Here is a 13,679-nt window from a genome sequence, read left to right on the forward strand (position 1 = left end):
GACCACTGTGGGATCTCACAAGCCTCCACCCACAAATGCATCCATGAGGTTACGGATGCCATCTTCTCGAGGGCACACAACTTTGTGCATTTTGCCCTGGACCAGGACAGCCAGGATGCAAGGGCCATTGGATTTGCCCTGATCTCGGGATTCCCACAGGTGCAAGGTGTGATCGAGCACACTCATGTGGTGCTCAGGTCTCCGTCGCTACACACGGTGGACTACATCAAACTCACGGGCTTCATTGAATGTGCAGCTGGTATGCGACCACCAGAAGCACAATTTCCAGGGAGTATGCACGACGCCTACAGCCTCAGTCGCTCACAGATCCCTGCACGGTCCACAGAGACAGCAGGGGTGGCTCCTCAGGGCCAAGGGCTACCCACAGAGGTCGTGACTGATGACACCCGTGCGGTGGCCTCAGACTGCGGCAGAGCGACGGTATAATGAAGTTCATGCTGCAGCTCGCACCTTAATGGAGCAGACCATTGGGATGCTGAAGATGCGGTTCCAGTGCCAAATTGGTCTGGACTGCTCTGCAAAATCATCCAAGGAGGATGTCATGCCTCATCATCATCTGCTGCGCTCTTTCCAAACTGGCGCTCCAATGGGGAGACGAGTTGGCTGAGGAGGAGATGGAGGAGCTGGAGGTCTCCTCAGATGAGGAGGACTGCAGCAGGGATGAGGGTGAGGGGGTCCTTGGCGGTGATGGTGACGGGGATGAGGCTCTTGCACTGGCTAGATGAGGCAGGCGTGCTCGGTAGACCCTCATAGCTGCTATATTTGTGGAGGATGATGACAACATGCAGTGAGGTGTCCCCATAGATTCTCACATCGCAGTTATGAACGTTTGACTCCAGTCTGGCTTATGGTAGCGCCAAAAGACTCTGTGAGAATGCTCCTGTCATGGAGACTCAGTGGAGGCCCTAACAGTCGCAGGAGGATGATGACAACATGCAGTGAGGACACTCCATGAATCTTCACATAGCCTCTGTGAATGTCTGACTCCTGTCTGGCCGAGGGCAGCTAGCTTGCGCTCTGTGATCAGGTCCACCTCATAGAGACACAGTCATGAAATTTTAGACGCATCCAATGTTGTGTCCGCCTTCACCACCTGAGCCCTTCAGGAGCTGGTGCACAGCATCACTGGTTGCAGATGCTGATGCGATGGGGACCAGACCCACCTTAACTGCCCTGAGAGCACACAGAGAGAATGCGAGAAATATGTAGTGGCACCTGCCCACTACATTCTGGCAGCAATGACCAGCACCACTGAGGTGCAGGCATCAGTAATGTTTCCAGGGAGTGTGAGGCCGGACCATCACCGTGGTCTGAAGGCTGCACAGAGCACAGGGAAGAGGCCCTGGAATGAGTCTTTTATCTTGTGCAGAAAGACTTCACATCTGAGTGACAAGAACATTGCTCATCAGAACAAGGAGCCATAGGCAGGGAGATATTCTTGGGAGTTTATTGACAATAGTGAACAGTATGTACAAGCGACCAACACCCATCCCCAGGCTGTGCAACTACGTTTCTTTAACTGCCCTAACCCTGCCGCTACGTCTTGGTGCTCCCCGGACATCCACAGCGGAGGTGAAGGCAGCCTGCTGACTGCGATGCCCTGTCGGTGATGACTTTGGCGGGCTTCCTCTGGAGGGCTGAGACTTGGAGGGCCCCAGCCTGCTTTTGGGGTCCTGCTGTGTGGCAGTGGCACCCTCATCGGCCTGTGAAGCTGGATCGGTGGAGGTCACAGGAAGAGGGGATTCGGATGGGCCGGACACTCCAGGAGTTACGTTGGTGGAGGACCCTGGGGTGTGCACATGCTGATCCTCCTCCCTATGGGTGCCCAAGGACCCCTGGCTGACTCCATGAGGGGAAGGGGTAGCTGGAGTGAGATCAAGCTGCCTGGCACCCCTCTCGTGTACACACGGTTGGAGGCCAACTATGGCATCAGTGATGGAGTTCAGCCCACGCAGCAGTGCAGGAGCAACGTCCTGGACCAAGGTTTCCATAGCGGCGGCCATCCTGCCAGTGTTGACCTCGGTGCATTGGAATGCCGGTGCTATCACCTCAGTCTGAAGACGGATGGACTCCTCCATTGTGCCTTGCAATCTGAGGAATGCAGCGGACATCCCTCCCTGATGTTCCCGAGCTTACCTTTGCAGCTCCAGCAACTGTGATATGACCGAGTCCAGAGGCTCGTCATCTGACTCGGACTCAGCAGGTTGCTGGCCTCCAGCAGCCCTCCAAATGCCGGGGACCTGGGAAGTCACTGCTGTGCACTGTGCTCACCAGTATGTGATCCTGTGCCTATTCTAGAGCTAGGTCCCACTGAGGTGTGTGTCTCTGCACTGGTGGAGGGTGTGGGTGAGCGCTGTAACAGAACTTGTATGGGGGTGCATTCCGGTTCCCCTTCGGATGTCCCTTCCAACTGGCTTGGAGGCCCTGGGTCATGGACTCTTGTCGGCTGCTTAGCAGATATGCCTGCGAAAGCAAGGGGAGATAATTAGTGCATGGCAATGGCCTGTGAAAGAGGACACATCACTCACGGCATGGTTGTCTGATGGATGTTGCACTGCTGGATCTTCACTTGCCAGAGTAGAGCCACCCTCACCATCAGCACAGGACCAGTCCTGATCGTGGCCCACCAGCTGGATGGCTCTGTTTTCAAAATCTGTGAAGACCTTGATTGTGGGCATTCCGCCACTGGCCTGTGACCTCTCTCTCTTGTTGTGTGCCAGCTTGTTCTGCATGAATAGAGATGGAGAAAGTGTAAGCAGGACGCCTGCTGGGCCAGATAATACTTGTGCCTGACCTGTGCAGGTGGTGCACAGGTGGATGGAGGACAACACAGGCATGTGTGAGCGAGTGAATGATGATGTCCATTGAACTGGCAGTGAATGAGGGCCCTGTTGGGTTGCGTGTTGGGTTTATGTGTGTGTGAGTTGAGAGTGATTAAAAGAGTGACTTACCCTGGCGGAATGGAGATCATTTATCCTCTTGCAGCACTGGGTGGCTGTCTTCTTCTGAAAGGCGTTGGTGCTGATTACCGCTGCCACCGCCTCCCAAGCTGGAATGGTCATGTTGCTGTCCATCCTGCAGCCAGAGTGGTGGTACAGGACATCCCTGCTGGCCTCCACAGCATACAGCAGTCGCTCGAGGGACCCGTCATTAAACCGGGGGCTGCGGTCTTTTTTCCTTTGCTGGCCATGTCTTCCGGGAGGGGGTGGTGAGCTGGTAGTGCTGAGCGATGTGCTGCCGGCTGCCTTTTAAATGTGGCGGCCAGTGTGATGCAATGGCGGGGTGATGGCGGGAGGGTGAATGAGAGCCTGCTCGCCGTGGAAATGGCCTGTTTCCCGGGAATGCATAAATAATGGGGTGGGTTTGGGACAATTCGGCATGAAAACCTGTCATCGCCATCAGCAGGTAAAACATCATTTTACCCACCCGCTACTGTACTTAGAGTAAATCTGAGAAAACTACCCCCCTTCTGGAAAACTGTGTGTAGTTTTGATCTTCTTATCTAATAATGGTTCCTAGAGGGAGAGCAATGAAGCTTCACTCGACTGGTTCCTAAACTGAGGGGATTGTCATAAAATGGAATAGACCAGGCCAATAACACCTGGGGCAGAATTTAGCCCTTATCGGGTGGGCTTGACGAAGATGGTTGGAAAACCGACCACCGCCCACGATCAAGGCCAGAAGGCGATTTCACGCTGGCAGGCCAATTAAGGCTCTGCTTGTGCGGGTGGGGGGAGGAAGGCAAGCGGGGCGAGTGCGAACTTTGCACGTGCACGCACTTCAGAATCTCCCTGAGGCACAGAGCTGCCTCAGGGAGATGAAGAATTTTCAAACGAAAAAATGAAGAATTGAAAGATGTAATAAAACATGTCCCCTCATGTGACTCTGTCATATGAGCAGGGACATGTTATTAATTACATTTTAAAACTTTTATTTTTATTTGCTTTAGGGAACCTCATACCGCCCATGGATGAGGTTCCCTAAAGAGTGCAAAGGCCACTTGCTCTTGCGAAAAATTTAAGTTAATAACCTTGTAAATGGACTTAACAAACCTTTTAATTGTCAGCGGGTGCGTTGCTGACTCCGGCACGCGCCCGCCGACCGAAATATCGAGTGACTGTATGTTGATGTCGGGATGCTCGCCCGATGTCAACGCGCATCATTTTACGCTTGAGCGGGTTGGGCACGCGCCTGCCAAGCTAAAAATTTTGCCCCTGGAGTTTAGAAGAATGAGAGGTGATCTCATTGAAACATACAAAATTCTTAAGGGCTTGACAGGGTAGATGGTAAGGAAATGTTTCCCCTGGCTGGGAATTCTAGAACATAGGGTCACAGACTCAGAATTAGGGGTCATGCATTTAGGACTGAGATGAAAATCACTCAAGGGGTTATGAATCTTTGCAATTCTCTACCTCAGAGATCTATGGATGTTCAGTCATTATATTCAAGGCAGAGGTTGATAGATTTTTGGGCACTAGGAGCTATGGGGATACAAGGTAGAAAGATAGAGCTAAAGTAGAAGATCAGCCATGATTTTGTTGAATGGAGGAACAGGCTTGATGGGCAAAATGGCCTAATCCGGCTTCTATTTCTTATGTTCTTATGAACCCATGTAACCTTCAAGTTTCCTGGGTTGTGTGACTCAGTTGTGGGTTAGCAATAAATAACCAACAAGAACCATGAAATGTGTTAGAATTTTGCAATGAAGACAAGGCATTCATCTCACCCAGTTTACCCTGTCTGTCGTTTAGATCATGATTCAGGATCTGATTATGTTTTTTTGCAACTGGTTTTCAATTATTTTAGACAGAATTGTCATTTACTTTATTTCTAACAAGAGGCAGATGTGGAGGCTGGGACTATGGAGGAAATTTTAATTTAACCCATCCAGACAGGGTTGGGCGCTAGGCTGATTTTATTTCCAATGGGTTAGGTTAAAATACCCCCTGTATGTTTCCTTTACTTATAAGGCAGTGACATGCAATAAGGCAATATCTTTGATTCTCCGAGTTATAAGCTGTTAGCTGCACACGCTTACCGGAAACAGCCTGAATCAATGCAACAGTGTTCAGATCCTAAACATCAGTTGGTGCTTGCAGTTGGCCAACCTAGCAACATACATTGGTTATTTTCTGTCCACCACACAGAGTATGTTGATTAACACAGTGTTAATCAGTGATTTGCAAAGATATGCATATCAAATAAAAACTGTTACTGCACATCAAATTGAGAATGTGACATTGTCTTTGGAAATTGTCTTTGTCTGTTAATTACTGCTAAGTATTTTTAATTTTGCAAAAAGTTCCGATTGTATCCCATCTGTTGTATGCACAGTTTATTCACAAAACAGTAAACAGATGTAGACTATTATCAACTGAACAAAATAAAAGTCTGGCAATGCAAAAAGAAGTTTAGATTATTACTATTCAAGGAGCACTTTATGTCTATCTAAATATAGGTTTGTGACAATAAGGACATGAAGCACTTGTAAAAATCTATTTTGTCTTTTATTTCGAGAATCCCTACTATCTTTATAATACCACATTGAGTTTCATAAGAAAGATTAACCCTTTCCTTCCCAATTTATTTCCCTTCTGAATATTAGGTCCCGCGTGACCATTAGCTCTGCGTTCCCGCTTGTCCCTGAAGGTCTAGTTTTGAAGCAGGTGGAGCTGTTGAGATGTCCCTCAGACTGTAGCTTGTTCTTTGTGCTTATCTGAATGGGTTTTGACCCAGGGATCAACGGATTAGTATATTTTAGTGGTTTGCATCACACTGTTGCATAAAGATTGTATGATTTATCGGTTAACCAAGCTTTCCCAGTTTATGTACAGCAGGGTAAAGCTTCCCTTTCTCTTCCCCCAAACAGTGTGTCTTAGTCTCAGACTTAGATGAAACCTCCTCCCTCCAAACCTCACCGGGTGCAGTGGTCTACAGCTTCATCTCCCAGTTCAGGCATTCCGCTGAGTGGAGTTTTCCAATTAGCGTTGAATCAGAATTCCTGCTGTAGCACAATGGTCACTGGGAACAGTCTTGAAATTGCTCAACATATTTTCACATAGAACTCTAATGAACAAAAGACAGGAGAGATTTACATTCCACCAATCTGGGCTAGATTCTTGGGAACCAGCTTTACTAAGTGCAGCACCACTGATATCCTGGACCACCACATATTTAAACTCTTAATTGGGCCAGCCATATCAACATTGGGGTTAAAGGACTAGGCAGCCTGTGAATGTGGCTCACCTCCTGACCCCTCAAAGCTTCTTCACCATCAACAATTCTCAAGTTATTATTGTATGGGAATACTCATCATTGCTTGGTTAGGTACGGCTGCAACAACACTCAAGAAGCTCGACAGCATTCAGGATAACAAGGCTGCTTGATTGCCTCTTCTGCCATTGAATTCAACATCTATTTCCTCTTCTTTACTGGTGCAGTGTAGCTGCAGAATGAAATATCTATTGGATGCACTGCACAACTCTCCAAGGTTCCAAGGACACCATCTCACAATCTGACAACCACTACCACTGAGAAAGGCATGAGCAACAATATCATGTGAAGACCACCACTTCCAAGTTCCCCTCCGTCCTGAGCAGGGTGTGAGTCAGCCAGAACGGAGCCCAGGTGAGCCAGACCTGGTGGGTTGGAGCAGGGCTCAGGCAGTGGAGGTGCCAGGGTGCAGGGCCCCAGGTGGTCCGGAGCGGGTCCCAGGCAGCCCGGAAGGGAGCTCAGGCATCCAGAGCAGGGCCCAGGTGGTGAGGCAGCCAGAGTGGGGCTCAGGCAAGTTTGAGTGGGGTCCAGACGGGCTGAAGCGGAACACGAGGCAGCAGGGGCAGTGCTCAATGGCATCTGAGAAAATGAGTGACTGGAGACTGTGAGAGAGAGTATGGCGGAGGGGTTGAGAGAGAGTGTGAGGCAGAGGGTTGAGAGAGAGTGTGAGGCCGAGGGGTTGAGAGAGAGTGTGAGGCAGAGGGTTGAGAGAGAGTGTGAGGTGGGGGTTTGAGAGAGGGTGTGACGGGATGTTGAGAGAAAGTGGGTGGAATCATCCCAGATTTGCATAAATTGCGGTAGCAGGCGGGAAAAAAGACATTTTACCTGCTAGCCATAATGGGGACTTTTCGTGCTGTTTCATCCCATTTCCGGCAAATCTCACCTCATTAATAACGCATTCATGGGAAACACGCCGGATCACTGGTGGGCGAGCTCCGATTTCCCTGACACGCCATAACCTCAGTGCTTCCTTGCTCTGGGCGCCATATTTAAAGCGTACCAGAGTGCATGCCATTTAGTTTCTTCAGACCAAGGCCGGGGTTTTATGGCCCCTCCCACCGGTGGGATATTATGGTCCTGCCGAACTGAATGGAGATTTAAATGGCTTGCCACATCCTCAAGAAGAGTCACGCTGTAGCAGGGCCATAAAATGGGGACTACTCCAGGCGACAGATGGTCCTGAAAGCAAATGAGACGGCAGCCCCCATATTTAGTGACACCTCTCTGGGGAGCCTGCTGGATGCAATGGAAGGCCGCCGCAATGTTCTCTATCTACGCTCTGGCTGCAGGAGGTCCACCAGAGTCACCAATCTGGCCTGGGAAGCGGTGGCAGCAGTGGTCAGCGCCACCCGAGCACAGAGGAGGTCAGCTATTCAGTGCAGGAAGAGGATGAATGCTCTCATCCGTTCGCTAGGGTAAGTCAACCACCTCATCACTCGACTCACGCACTCACAAACCCATTGCAAATCCACATGGATCTCACACCTCAAGGGACAACACCACTAACTCTCACACACCCTCACATCTCCATCAGGCTCATATCCTCTGGAGCACATATCCTCATCCCGTCCATGGCTCTGCTAACCACACAAACATTCCACACAGTGTCATGTGTCCTGCTCACACTCTCTCCATCTGTTTTCATGCAGGAGAAGCTGGCTCACATCAGCAGGGACGGTCCCAGACCGGGGGAGGAGTGGCCCACATTAGGCCCTCACTCACTTTGAGGATAGTGCCATTGTGCTGACTGGTGAGGACGTGGACCATGACTGCAGTGACAGTGAGGTCGGTGGCAAACACCCTCATGAGGATCCTGCACCCACCATCCCTCTCGCAACACAACTGTGAGTGCTCTCTCTCGCCTGCTTTTGACTCTGGTGCCATGCACTAATTATCTCTACTTTGGTTCACAGGGAGTTTTGCCAAGCGTCCGACACCCTCAGCCAGCCAGTGCCTCAGTTCCATACAGGTCCTCCCCTCCAGCCAAGAAGCACCTCCTCCATTGAAGAGCTGGAAATAAGCAGCCTGCAAGACCTGTCATAGCGCTTACCCACACCCTCCACTAGCGCAGTGACACCTTGGTGGGACCTAGACCCAGAGCAGGCTTGGGTTAACAACCTGGTGGTCACCGCACAGATACGTATCCGCAGTAGGAGGAGGTAGGTTCAGCCGAGCTCCCCGGCACTTGGAGGACTGCTAGGGATGAGGCATTTATGAGGTCTGAGTCAGATGATGAGCCTCTGGATTTGGCTTTCCAACTCATCGTGGTGAGTCAGTGGAATGCTGGGGATCATCACCCCAAGAAGCCCTCAACAAAGTGTCACGTGAGTTGGAGGATTGCATCCGCCTGTTCTCTGATTAAGTGGTGCCCAATGTGTGCATATGGAGGTTTCCATGGGAAGGATGGCGGATGCCATGGAGACACTAGTCCAGTAGAACATGGAGATGCGCACAGACCTGCACTCTATCGCGGGAGCCATGATTGAGTCCCTGCAGTGACAACATGAGAGGGAAACAGGGCAGCTCAATGTTGCTGCAGGTGCTCCTTCCCCTCAAGGAGTCAGGCTGGGGCCTGAGTTGGAAGGGAGGAGGAGCAGCAGCTGGACACCCCTGGGTCGTCCACTCAGGAATCTCAGAGGCTGTCCTCTCCCTACGAGGCCCCTTTGCCTGTGACCACCTCAACCTCGTCCTCTGTCACCGCAGAGGGAACAGCTGTCCCGTAGGAGGACAGCCAAAGCAAGCTGGAGCCTTCAAGGTCTCGGCTCTCCAGAGGACGCACACTGAAGTCATCAGAGGCAATGGGGCCAACCATTGCACAGGCTGTCTCCACTCCTGCTGTGGATGTCAGGGCAGCAACTAGAAATATTAGGCCTAGAAAAGTTAAAAAAATCCTGATCACAAGTTGTTGCATGGGCAAACACATTCTATCACTTTATTATCTGAAAATATATCCACTTTCACTGAATAATGTGTAATGTTGTCTTTCAGCTTCATTTACAGGCTTTGCAAGTCCTCCCCCTGCATCCCACCCCCACTAGCAGTTCAGCAGCACGCAGCTGGCCCATGAGTGATTCTGGAGGGAGAGGTGTGTGTGTGGCAGGGCCTTTCGGAGCCTCGTGCAAAAACTCTCCCACATACTCGGAGCCTTCCTCCATCACACTCATCTCACTGTCCCGAGCATTTTCATTGCTGCCTGCTGGGCTTCTCTTTCAAGTGTCCACCTGAGCCGACCTGTATCTCCGCCCGCCCACTGATCTCACTCCCATGCAGCACCTGTGCCCATCCAACACAAGACTCCACTCACTTTCAGTTTGAAAAACATGGTTGTAGTCATGTTTCTCGTAAGCTCCCCTGTCCTTTCCTCTCCCCTAGTCATCTATGTCCTTTTCCCCATCACTGTTGACTCCCCTGGCATCACCTTCCACCTCCCATCTGTCACCTACCAACTTAAACCCCTTTCTTTCCAGGGTGTCCAGGCGAACATGCACATTCCCTACCTCCCTGAGAATCCCACCCCCATCCACATTGACCTCCCGACCTCCTCCTTCCTATCCCCAGAGTCCGTGGCTGCCTCTGAGTCCCCATCAACAACCCTCACTGTCTCTTCTACCACACCCTCACCCTCCCACCTTTCTGGTTTACTCTGCCCACTCTCATATTCACCATTTCCTCCTACCACACCGACCCAGGAGGCAGTCATTGACTCTACAGATCCCTTCCTAGCAATTTCACCTGGACACCCCCTCCTCACCCCCTCCTCCACCATTACTCCCTCCTCCTTCCGGACCCCTTCCTTTCCCCCCCCCCCCATCCCGGTCACCTTCCCCCCTCCAAACTCCTTCCTCCCCTTGGTCTCCTTTCTCCCACCCGCAGAGTCCTTCCTCCCCTTGGACTCTTTCTTCCCCTTGCTTCCTTCCCCAATCTGAGCTCTTTCCTCCCTGCGGGCTCCTTCTTCCCCCCAGAGCCCTTCCTCCCCTGGACTCCTTCCACTCTCCTAACTCCTTCCCTCCTCCGAACTCCTTTCCTCCTCCAAATTCCTTCCCTTACACCTATCTCCCCACTGCTGCATTTTCCCCCATTACAACCTTCTCCCCCACACTCCCTCCTCCCCCTCCCAACCTCATCCTCCAACACCTTTGTCCCCCCCTCCCAATACACCTTCCTCTCCCAGTCAAACCTAGACCTTCCTCTGCCACCAACCCCCGGTACACCTTCCACTCCCACTCACAGCTGGACCTTCCTCACCCCCCTTTGCCGATCATCCATAGCAGCCCATGGCCAAGACCGTGATGTTCCAAAGTAGACCTGAGACATCCATGGAGACCTGCCACCCTCCGTGAGCTGCTTCGTGGCGGAATCATGCCCATGAGAATCCACCCAGCATGCGATGCACGTGTTCCTCCAGGGCCTGGTAGCTGTAGGGCTCCAGCATCTTCTGCTCCTCAGATGTCTACGATCTGAGCAAGGCCCTAATGGTAAGTCCCAACATCTGCACGTCACACTTGTCCAGACGTGTTCTTGTCTGGCGTATTTTTCTGCCGGCGTAACGGGAAACCTGGCATGGCAAGGGGACAATTCCAGTTGGGCCTTACTTTGCATCGCATTAGCAGGATGCAAAGCGGGTTCACTCCGGCCTCCAGCGTGGCAGACACCATCAGATGATCCCGCTGTGATTTCACGCTGGCATGAAACCGATTTTTGGCTTTCTCGCCAAATTGTGCCCCCCCCACCCCCCACCACCTGCCATGATGCCAGATGCCAACGTAGCCATAAAACTCTGGCCAGTGTGTGGGGGTGTGTTGAGAGAGAGAGAATGAGGGGTGGAGCTTTTGAGAGAGAGTGAGGGGGGTGTTGAGAGAGAGCGTGTGGGGGCGGGTGTTGAGAGAGAGTGTGAGGGGAGGGTGTTGAGAGAGTGTGTGAGGGGGGTGTTGAGAGAAAGTGTGAGGGGGTGTTGAGAGAAAGTGTGTGGGGGTTGAGAGAGTGTGTGAGGGGGTTGAGAGAGAGTGTGACGGGAGAGTTGAGCGAGAGTGTGGGAGAGTATTTAGAGAGCGTGAAGCAGGGGTTGAGAGAGAATGTGAGGGTGGTTGAGAGAATGAGGAGGTGTTGAGAGAGAATGTGAGACAGGAGCTTGGAGTGTTTGAGGTAGTTGAGAGAGAGTAAGGAGGAGAACGAATATGAGGGGGAGAGCGAGTGTGGGGGGAGAGAGGGTGTGAGGGGGAGGGTGGGCGTGTGTGGGGAGGGGTAAGCGCATGGGGTGGTGTGATTGTTGGGGGTGTGGGAGAATGTGGGGAGGTGTGAGAGAGTGTGAGGGGGGGGTTTGTGAGAGCGAGATAGTGTGAAGATAGTGTGTGTGTGTGTGTGGGCGCAGAGCGTGTCCATAAGTCTGTCTCACTCCCGGTATTGGGGTTCTCATTCACCCTCATCTGCTACACACCATCATGCACTTTCGTCCATTCTCATAATGGGTGAGGGTAAGTGCGTGTGCACCCTGAGCCTGAGCGAGCCGGATACACCCACTCACTCTAATATTACTCATTGTTTCTTGCTCAGCAAGGTGTTTCTTTTCATACCTCAGTTTTATTTTGAAATTCATATTTATCGTTGTGCCAAAGTTTATCCTTCCGAAATTTACTCATCAGGCCTCTTGAGTGAGAAAAATTTTGAAATGTGGCCCCCCATCCCTTGCAAAGGTTGGACAAGCCTACGTTGGTTGGTGAGGCTAGTTGTAGGGGGCAGAGCCTAAAATTTAAAACCAGAAGCCCGATCTGACATAAAATCATCCGAGAATAATGGAACAATTGACTCCAATTTTTCGTGGTCCATCTAACCTTACGTTTGAAATTTTGTCTTTGGTTTTGCAGTGACCCTAACTTAGGGGCTGCATTTATTTTATCCCTCATTTTGTTAATTTAGTTTATTTGGTGGGCTTTAAAAAGAGCTAACCTTACGTTTGGATGTTAGTTTCCTCTGTTTTTCTCACCTTGTAGAAATTGGTTCTTGCTTTACTTTAGAGAAGGGGGTTGCTGTTTGGTGAATATCTGGTGAGTGGTTAAGGTCTCTCCTATTCCTAAGGTTTAAAATAGCATACAAATTGATGGTAAAGTTAAGAAAATACATAACCTTACGTTTGGCAGATGGGCGAATCGGCCAGGTGGACTTTGCATTTTTCATGAAACCCCATCCAAGGGCGGGATGAGGTTTCCATCATTAAATAAAATAAAAATAAAAATCTATGGACAGTGTTTTTATAATCTATATGTTCAGGTGCCTGATTGTGATGCTTGGACATTTTTTTCCTGATTTTCAAGACTTAATTTCATGGTTTTCGGGTCTGCAGCTTCCTCAGCCAGTTCTGCCTTCAGGGAGCTTTCTCTCAGAGCTTGCCCGTGCCCGCGGAAGTGTCATCACCCGCCATCTTCCCACCCCCACCCTGGCAGTGCTGAGCAGTCGAGGGCAGATTGTAGTCGGCGGTCCATTCCCTGACCTCTCCCGGTCCCGCCGATCGCGCCTGCCTGCTGAGCTGGAAATTCAGGCCATAGGATAGTAGAAATTTGGAATTTTATTCCACAAACAGCTATTGATAAATCAAATCTGAAAGTGATTGATTTTTGTTACCCAAAGGTATTAAGGGTTCTGGAGCAACGTGAGAATATGGAGTTAGGTTGAAGATCTGGCATGATCTCACTTAATGTCAGAACAGGCTTGAGGGGCAAAATGGCTACTCCTGTTTCTATGTTCCTAACAGTGAGAGACTAGTGAATTTATTTAAAATGCTTCTGGATGCAAAAAGTTATAACTATTATTTAGTCCATGTTTTCTTTTTAAATGGAAAATTAACGAATCTCTCAATTAGTGCGTTGCTGATTTCAACCCTCCTCACCCCCACAACAACACCCTCCCTGCCCCAAACCCCAAGTGGAGTATTATGGAGCGGACAGTTAGTTCTGCAAAGCTAGCACTGGTTTGTTATCTTACACGCACGGAATAAGTCACCCATCCGACTTCAGTGAGTTGCTAACTGTTTGCCACTTTTAACAGAGTGTTAATGACTCCATGAATCCCATTAACTTTGATTTTCAGTACAAAAAGAAGAGGCCAACTGCAGGACACAGGATAATTCACAGAATTTAAACAAACTCGGGTTTATTCTCAGAGGAATGTTTCTCTGTTCCATTTGTTTCTTTAATTTTCGTTAGTATTCTGCATTCACTGCTTTTAAGTATCAGCCATTTTATTAATGAGGCTATTTAAAAAATTGTGTTTTTATTAATCACACTCTTTAAAACAATTCTTCTTGCGTTCATTTCTTTATCTTTCTATTTTTCTTCCTTGCCTATTCTTCCTCCCAATCTAATCCTTCTTCCATTTTCCTTTGGGAGGGAGAG

Source organism: Cetorhinus maximus, chromosome 20 (assembly GCF_964194155.1).
Source record: "Cetorhinus maximus chromosome 20, sCetMax3.hap1.1, whole genome shotgun sequence".
Taxonomy (NCBI): domain Eukaryota; kingdom Metazoa; phylum Chordata; class Chondrichthyes; order Lamniformes; family Cetorhinidae; genus Cetorhinus; species Cetorhinus maximus.